Here is an 8364-nt window from a genome sequence, read left to right as displayed (position 1 = left end):
TTATTGCTCAGTTTTGTGAATTATTCTCCACCGAATTCCACAATTAGTAATAAATAATCAACAACCGGGCGTCTGAGCTACCTCTAAGTAAGCCCCGATTCAAATGGTGAAGGTGTATTTAACGACGATACACTAACAGTCACCGCACGAACGAGTATTTCAAAAATACAACGAAACGATGGACCTATGCAAAATAGAGAAGAAAATAATAAATAATTAAAAATATTGACCAGGGTGCTGGGAGCACGGACACATGACCGACCGACCGTGTCGTGGTCAATCCCACGCCATTTTTATATTTTTAATGCATTTTTATTATTTTCCATGATTTGATGAAAATTCTCTCATTTTATCAAATCTCCTTCGTCTTGAGGAAACTCCTCGGTTTCATGGTATTTTCATAAATTCGTAAAAAATAATATAAAATTAAGGAAAGAAGTGTGGGGCGTGACCGTTGGCCAACCGGCCATGCCTTGGTCCCAGCCGGCCCCACACCTGACGGTTCCTCATTATTTTATTATTATTATTATTTCTCTAATTTCATGAAAAAACTCCTTGATTTCATGGTATTTTTTGCACAAATCATCATATAATAATAAAATAAAATTATGAAAACTTGTGGGACCGGGCCACTAGCCGGCCGGCCATGCCCTAGCCGGTCCCGCACGCCCTTTGCTTTATTATTTTATTATTATTTATCCTATTTTCCTTGAATTCATCAAATTCCTTGATTTTATGGTATTTCTCTCAAATTAGGAAAAATTCCCTCAAATCATCAAAAATACCTAAAAATATTAAAAAATTATGAATAACTCGTGGGACCAATCCATAGCCGGTCGGCCATGCCTCCATGGTCCGACACGCCCGTGTTTTTATTATTTTAATATTTTGCTTCCATGAACTCATGAAAACTCCTTCAATTCATGGAAACTCCCTAAATTCATCAAATTTCTCAAAATTCATGAATTTTTCATAAAATCATCAAAATATTATAAAATTAAGGAAAAGGCACCACGAGACCGTGGTCACGACCGGCCGACCATGCCTTGACCACGGCGTCCCACGCCTCCTCATTCCTTATTTTATAATTAATTTTTCATCATCTCATGGTGTTTTCCTCAGTTTCGTCGAAACCCTAATTTTGGCATATTTTCTCGAATGATGCTCAGTTGCACGCCAGAAAATATCAAAATTCTCAGGACTGAGATGCGGACACCTTGGGGACACGAGCACGCTATCTTGACCGACCAAGATTGGCTCTTTGGCTCACGGAAGCCGGTCCCATCAATTTTCACAGTTTTGACCTAATTTGCACAATTGCTCGTATTAGGTCCAAAACTCTTCCAAACACTTTGGATTTTCATGAAGTGATCGTCAGGCGGTCAGGTGAAAACCCAGGGCCGGTTTCATGACTCCATGGTCGGTCCCTCGCCTCGTCATAATTAGTTAGGTTTTCTCACCTAAGGCTCAGACGAGCATTTTCGAATAAATGATTAAACCAGCATTTAATCATTCTTTCACCAACAAATCGTCAACTCTACAAGGAGTTCTTCGTATTTGCTCACGTGAGCATATGGACACTACATGGTTGATCCACGGTCTCATGTAGTCGCTCCCTCCTTCGTCCCATGGTTAAACTTCTGACGAACCATGAATTTATCATCAATTGATCAAATTAGGTTTTCTGAATCGAAGGATCATCATTCCAGATTCCAACCTTAATAATTTTACGACGGCCTCATGGTCATTAATTTTATTAATTATGCTCGGTTCAAAGACCAGTATTCTAGTTAAAATTTTTGGTACGCTGCCAATAATCCATCAGATGAGCAACACATGCTCAGACGATCAAATATTCAATAATTCATCACATGGGCAACACTTGCTCGGATGATAAATATTTGCTCAAACCAAGGAATATTGGTTCAACAATCAATATTCAACGATCCATAGAATGAGCAATACTTGCTCACTTCATCGTAAGAACTATACCTCTGTGTCATGACATGTTTAATTCATGAGTTTCAGAACATCATGTTCAATTCAGCAACTACATGGACTCATCGTCCCATCAAACCACGAAGTCATCAATTGACTAACAAACCACGAGACGTTAATCGTGTCACTTGGGGGATGTCACTTAGGGTTTTGGTCTGGCGGTCTACGGCACGTGTGTTCAAACACACGATGGAATGTGAGCAAGTCGTGCAATCAGTTGAAGGAATTCACGAGGTAGTGGGTGGAAAATCGACCAAGTCTCCACACGTTGAGCAACTGGTTTCAAACACGATCTCCACTTCCCCACTCCTTGATTCCATCAACTGTCACACTTCATGGAATCATGGTGTCTAAAATTCCAGCAATATAAATAAGTTTCTGAATCATGATATCAGCATCAACAGTATCATCAATCTCACGTCTCATCGACAACACGAGATCATCAACTCATCAATTGAGCAACTACTCTCAATTGAGCAATTTCAATCATTCAGAGCTTATCATATTCAGAATTCGCACACCCACAATCTCGATCACCATTGATCTCACACATTTCTCAGCTTCCCTCCTACAGATCAACCCATCCTCTCTTGTGACCAAATTTACTCTGGAACGGTCATTGTCTTGATTTAGGCCGGAGTACTACAGATTGATCTCTCGAATCTAAAGCACCCCCTTTGCAGCAGTGCATCTGTGTGAGGTTTTTAACATTTCACTCGGTTCGAGGAGTCTCCTCCGTACGGTCGTCTCCTCAATTCCTTAAAAAACAGCAAATCGTTTTTCCCCATCTACAACTTTCAAGGTCTTTGTATTTTCCATAACCTAAACCTTCCACTATGGTGTTTTCTAAAGCATCATCACCATTCAATTCAAAAATCTGTTGAGCTAGAGAATCAATAATATCAATAGAAAAACATGAATGCACATCACTAGGATATCTCATAGCCTCAAAGATATTGAAACTTATGATCTCATCATCAAATTCCATAGTTAAGGCGCCTTTTGAAAACATCTATCTTTGTTCTTGCGGTTCGCATGAAAGGTCTACCCAACAGCAAGGGAGTAGACGATGGTGAATCTTCATCTATCATGTCAAGAACATAGAAATCCGCCGGAAAAATGAGTTGATTAACCTGCACCAAAACATCTTCAATCACCCATTTCGGGTAGGTATTAGACCTATCAGCAAGTTGTATAACAATACCGGTATTTTTAAGAGGACCAAGTTTCAAGGATTCATAAACTGAAGCGGGCATGACATTAATGGATGCTCCTAAATCTAGCAAAGCACGTTCAAACCTGATTTTACCAATAGTACATGGTATGATGAAACTACCGGGATCTTTCAAATTAAGTGGGAGCTTCTTTTGAAGATATGCCGAAGCATTCTCCCCCACACTCATTACCTCATTACCGGTTAATTTGTGCTTGTTAGTGCACAATTCCTTCAATAACTTTGCATAGAGAGGAACTTGCCTTATCGCCTCAATGAGTGGAATGTTCACTTCAATCTTCTTAAAGATCTCCCAAATCTCTTGGTACAATATCTCCTTGTTCGACTTTGCAAACCTGCTAGGAAAAGGAGGAGGAGTAACATAAGTAGAAACACGAGTTTTAGAGTTAGAATTTGTTACCGGGCCAGCCTTTTTAGGGGCTGTTTCACCCTCTTCTTTCTCCAAATCAGGTTCATGGGACACCGGTGATGATGTCGGTTTCTCTACTTGCTTCCCACTTCGCAGGTCAATAGCATTGGCATTCTTCTTATGATTTAATGGTTGCGAAGGAAGTTTTCCAGCTGCTTGTGCTTCCAATTTGCTCACGGTAGTAGCTAGTTGACCCATTTGTGTTCGGATGTCCTTCATATCCATCTCTGACTTTTGCTTATCTTGCGTCATTGTGTTGAGAATGAAATTCAACTTGTCATCTATACTCGAACCTTGAGTTTCTTGACGTGGCTTTTGAAAGAATTGGTACCCACCTTGTTGATTAAAAGTAGGATTTGAAACTGCCGTTTGCTTGTTGGTGTAGCTGAAATTGGGATGATCTCGCCAACCCGGATTGTATGTGCTAGAGTATGGATCATATCTTTGCCTTTGCTGATTTTGATACATTGCACTTGCTTGCTCAACATCTTCGATGTATGATGATGGTATGACGGCAGCTGCTATGTGTTGCATCATCCTCTCCATGTTACCCATCAGTTGTTCCATATGTGAAGAATCACCAACTTCATTCACTTTCCTTACCACTGATTCACCTCGAGTGTAGAATTGTTGAGTGTTTGCAGCCATGTTTTCTAACAAGCTTGTAGCTTCAGCAATGGTTTTGTTGGTGAGGCACCACCACTTGCGGCATCGATCAAATCTCTATCATTAGAAAGCAACCCCTCATAAAAATATTGAATCACAAGTTGATCGCTGATTTGGTGGTGTGGACAACTAGCTAAAAGCTTCTTGTAGCGCTCCCAATACTCATAGAGAGTCTCTCCCGATACTTGTCTAATACCACAAATCTCCTTGCGAATCACAACTGCTTTTGATGCCGGAAAATACTTCTCAAGGAACAACTTCTTCATTCCATTCCATGTGGTTATACTTCCAGAGGGTAAGCAAAAGAACCACTCTCCCGCAGCATCTATAAGGGAGAAAGGAAAAGCTGTCATCATAGCCATATCGGCATCTGCAGTTGCTTGCTTCAAACTAGTCACAACATGATGGAATTGTTGTAAGTGACGACTAGGATCTTCTCCCGCTAAACCTCTGAATTTGGGCAGCAAGTGAATCAATTGCGGCTTCAACTCAATGGTTCCATTCAGCTGAATACATAAAGGATGCTGGTCAATGTTTGGAGAAGTGAGCTCCTTGAGTGTTCTTGGAGCAGGTGGTCGACCTCCCATTGTGTTGTCTTCCTCTTTGTCCGAATCTGAGAATTCACTAGATGAAGAACTAGGAGGAAGTGGAGTATTCACTGCTCGAATGAAGTCTCTTAGTAAAGTGCCTGAACGAAGACGTATACCAATAGGACTTGGTCTTCCCTCTCCACGCATTCACCAAAGAAACAGTACCTGAAAATCAGATTCTAAGAGATTGATTTAGTAAACTGAAATTGTAACGAAAACAAAAATAAAAACTAAGAAGAAAATAACAACTAAACTTGCCACTGCCTCCCCGGCAGCGGCGCCAATTTTGACGAGGTGTCAGACTCGCAAATAATATTTTCTACTTTTCTTTACACTAGCAAGTAATATAACGAAAGCAGATCCGTCCCAAGGGAGGTCTTTGAGCAAAAGGTTGTTATAGAATTACTCTTAGCAAGATTATTTTTGTTGTAGAAAGTCTGAAAATCACAAAGTTGTATTCAAATATAAGATGGAATTGATTAAGGAATCATTCTCGACCACGAAACATAAAAACCAAATTGATATATAGCACGTTCTTCGCATTATCTTGTTACTAACAACCCTAGGATAATTAGTACGTTCAACTATCCCGTTATTATCTCCTAAGCTCACCGGATACGGAAGCGCTCGACTACCGGATTCTACTTGCCAAGTTTCCTAGAGGTACGCTTACTAGGTGTGACTTAAACAAATGCCCTAAGTTTTATGAGATAAGATTGTTCCTAGTGATGAACTCAAAAGCATGAATCACCTACTAGTGTCAATTTCTACATATGGGTACTTAACAAAGTCTCATCATCAATACCCACATATTGCTACTTGTGTTTAATTCTCTAGACAATTACGGGTCGAAGAAAATCTAAACTAGCAATAAGATTGTGACATAACTATTTAATTTCGAACTTAAACAATTAAGGAACAATCCATAAGCATTATTAGTATGGTAGAAATCAAACATAACTAAACTTGCGAGAAAATGAGCTATTGCATATCAATCATGAGTTCATATTTTGGGCTTTGAAATCACCCTCAATCAAAAATAGTTTTAGTTACTCATAACTATGGAGTTCATCATAATCACAATAATAATAATGAAAAGAAGATGGAAAATAAATATGAAAGCAAACCCTAGTTGCGGCTATCTCCAAAAAGCTCCAAGTAGAATACGTGATAAACAAAGAAGTAGAAATCTTCCCTTTTATGTCTCTTCTTAGATTAAGTCTTCAATATCCCATCCCCAATATGTCCACCAAGCCCAAATAAGAGAAATACCCATGTAGAAGCTCTGCCCAAAAGTGCAGCTCAAAGTCCCAAGAATTGATCGGAAAAACTGGCCGGCTAAATCTAACGGTCAAGTTAACAGTCAGTGGATTGAGTAAGTTACTGAGTCAGTTGCTCTGACTCAGCTGAATCGCCTTGGCCTAGGCCATAGTTGCACAGGCCAATCTTAATGCCACGCCATGATGCCTCTGTATTCCTCCCTGTAACCTGAAGCTCATCACCATCTGCAATTGCAGCTGCAGAATCTTCAAACTGCAAACATCAGTTGCAACCATTCCACTTCTCAGACTCAGGCCACACTCCACTGCACTTCAATATCTTTCTCAGCTTCTGCAACACTCAACAGCATCACCCCAAAGCTATTCTGCATGTAGCCTTCATAAGCATTCATCACCAGCTTTCTATTTCTCTTCTCATTCCGCACCTGCAATTCATTCACACACAGCAAATTCCTGCGGCAGTCAGCTGAACCACCAACTCAGCTCAATCCATTCACAACAGCAACAGTTCAACACCAAGCTTAATATCGACACCAACTGCTCATACATTCAACACCGCACACATCATCAGTTCCATTGCAGCTTGCCACCTTTTTCAGTCCATATCAACATCACATAACTCCTTGACCTAGCTGTCTCCAATTGCAACCACCAGCTCCATCTTTCTCAGTTCCATCTGAACTGCAATCACCTGTAAGCCTAACATTCATCTACACCATCATGCTGCACAGTTCACAATCATTTATACATTCATTCATTCAGACCTCCCATGCACAATTCAGTACCATCAACAGCTAAGCCAACTGCAACATTTCTTCTCAGGCTAAGTGTCGTCTCTGCATAACTTGCACATCTCCATCCCTGCCTGCAACACAGCATCCATTCTGCACTCTCAACTTCAGGCCAGTTCATAACCAGCTGCAACTCATTCTTGCAACTGATTTCTAACCCAAAACCCCATTCATAACCTCTGTACCGCTAGCTTCATACAAATTCAGTTCAGTTCCATATTCTTGCATACTCCTGCTGTCCATACGAACCCCTGTAGAACAAACCACCAATCTGGTTGTAGCAGCATCATATTTCGGCTGTAATTCAGCTCAACAACTCGCCATATCACCTCCAGGTTCAAGCCAAAACCACCAACATCAAGCCATCTCTGTACCTAGCTCTTCCTTGTCTTCAAAACCAGCTCCAAGCCCTGTAAGACAGACCACAATTCCCATGTAAGCAGCAACATACTTTCCTTCACTGACTTATCAGCACATAACAGAACCCATAACCCCTGTAGTTCGAATCCTGATATGTGATGCAAATTAATGGTTCCAGCTGCTTCTTAATCCTTGTTTCTTCTCAACTGAACTTGACCTCACAGACCCATGGATTAGCCACGGCAGAACATGGCAGTAGAACTAACTCAGGCCTTTATACAAGCACCTGGTATGTGTTTTGCTGGTGATGACAGGGTACACTTGCAACTGAATTTGTAAACCTCCATATACTTCTTCCCTGCAGCAATTGCAATTCTAGAACAGACCCATTAAAATGTTCAAGCATTCAGACACACTTCCATTGCAAATTGCAGCTAATTCGAACCACAATTCATCCCCAAACTCGAGCTGCAAAACCAGCGAAACACAGCCACATCCCCTTGTTCTTATTGCAGTCGAAGTGCTCTCAAAAACTCATTGCTCCTGCTCATGAATTCAGGCTATAAAGATTTGGTTTTCTTCCTCTTTTTCGGCATCTCAAATCTGTTCAATACCACCACCAATGTGTGCCTAAACCCCCTGTAAACTCCAGCCATCTACCCTTCCAAACAATCCACCAAAATCAGACGGCAAAATACACGTCTGTAGATTTCTCTTTGAACTCCAGATTCGACCACTGAATTGTACCCATCTCCTATTTCATCACAGATTTACAAGAACTCCAGTTTCAACTCCTCTTGAACCCTGTAAACAACCACACATATTCAATCAAAGCAGCATCATATTTCAGCTGAAATTGAGCTCAGAACTTCCATCAATTCAGCCTGCAATTTGAGCTACACCCTTCTTTGTTCTTGTCAGCAGAAACTACTTCGAATCCTCCCATTCCTAGCTTGCCTGAACTGCTCTGGATTCCTGTTTCGATTCTCATTTCTTCTCTTGGCTGGTTCTGAACGGAACTGTTGATCTTTATTAA

The sequence above is a fragment of the Papaver somniferum genome, chromosome 5, assembly GCF_003573695.1.
Source record: "Papaver somniferum cultivar HN1 chromosome 5, ASM357369v1, whole genome shotgun sequence".
In the NCBI taxonomy this organism is placed as follows: Eukaryota; Viridiplantae; Streptophyta; class Magnoliopsida; order Ranunculales; family Papaveraceae; genus Papaver; species Papaver somniferum.
Note: the sequence above shows the minus strand (reverse complement) of the source record.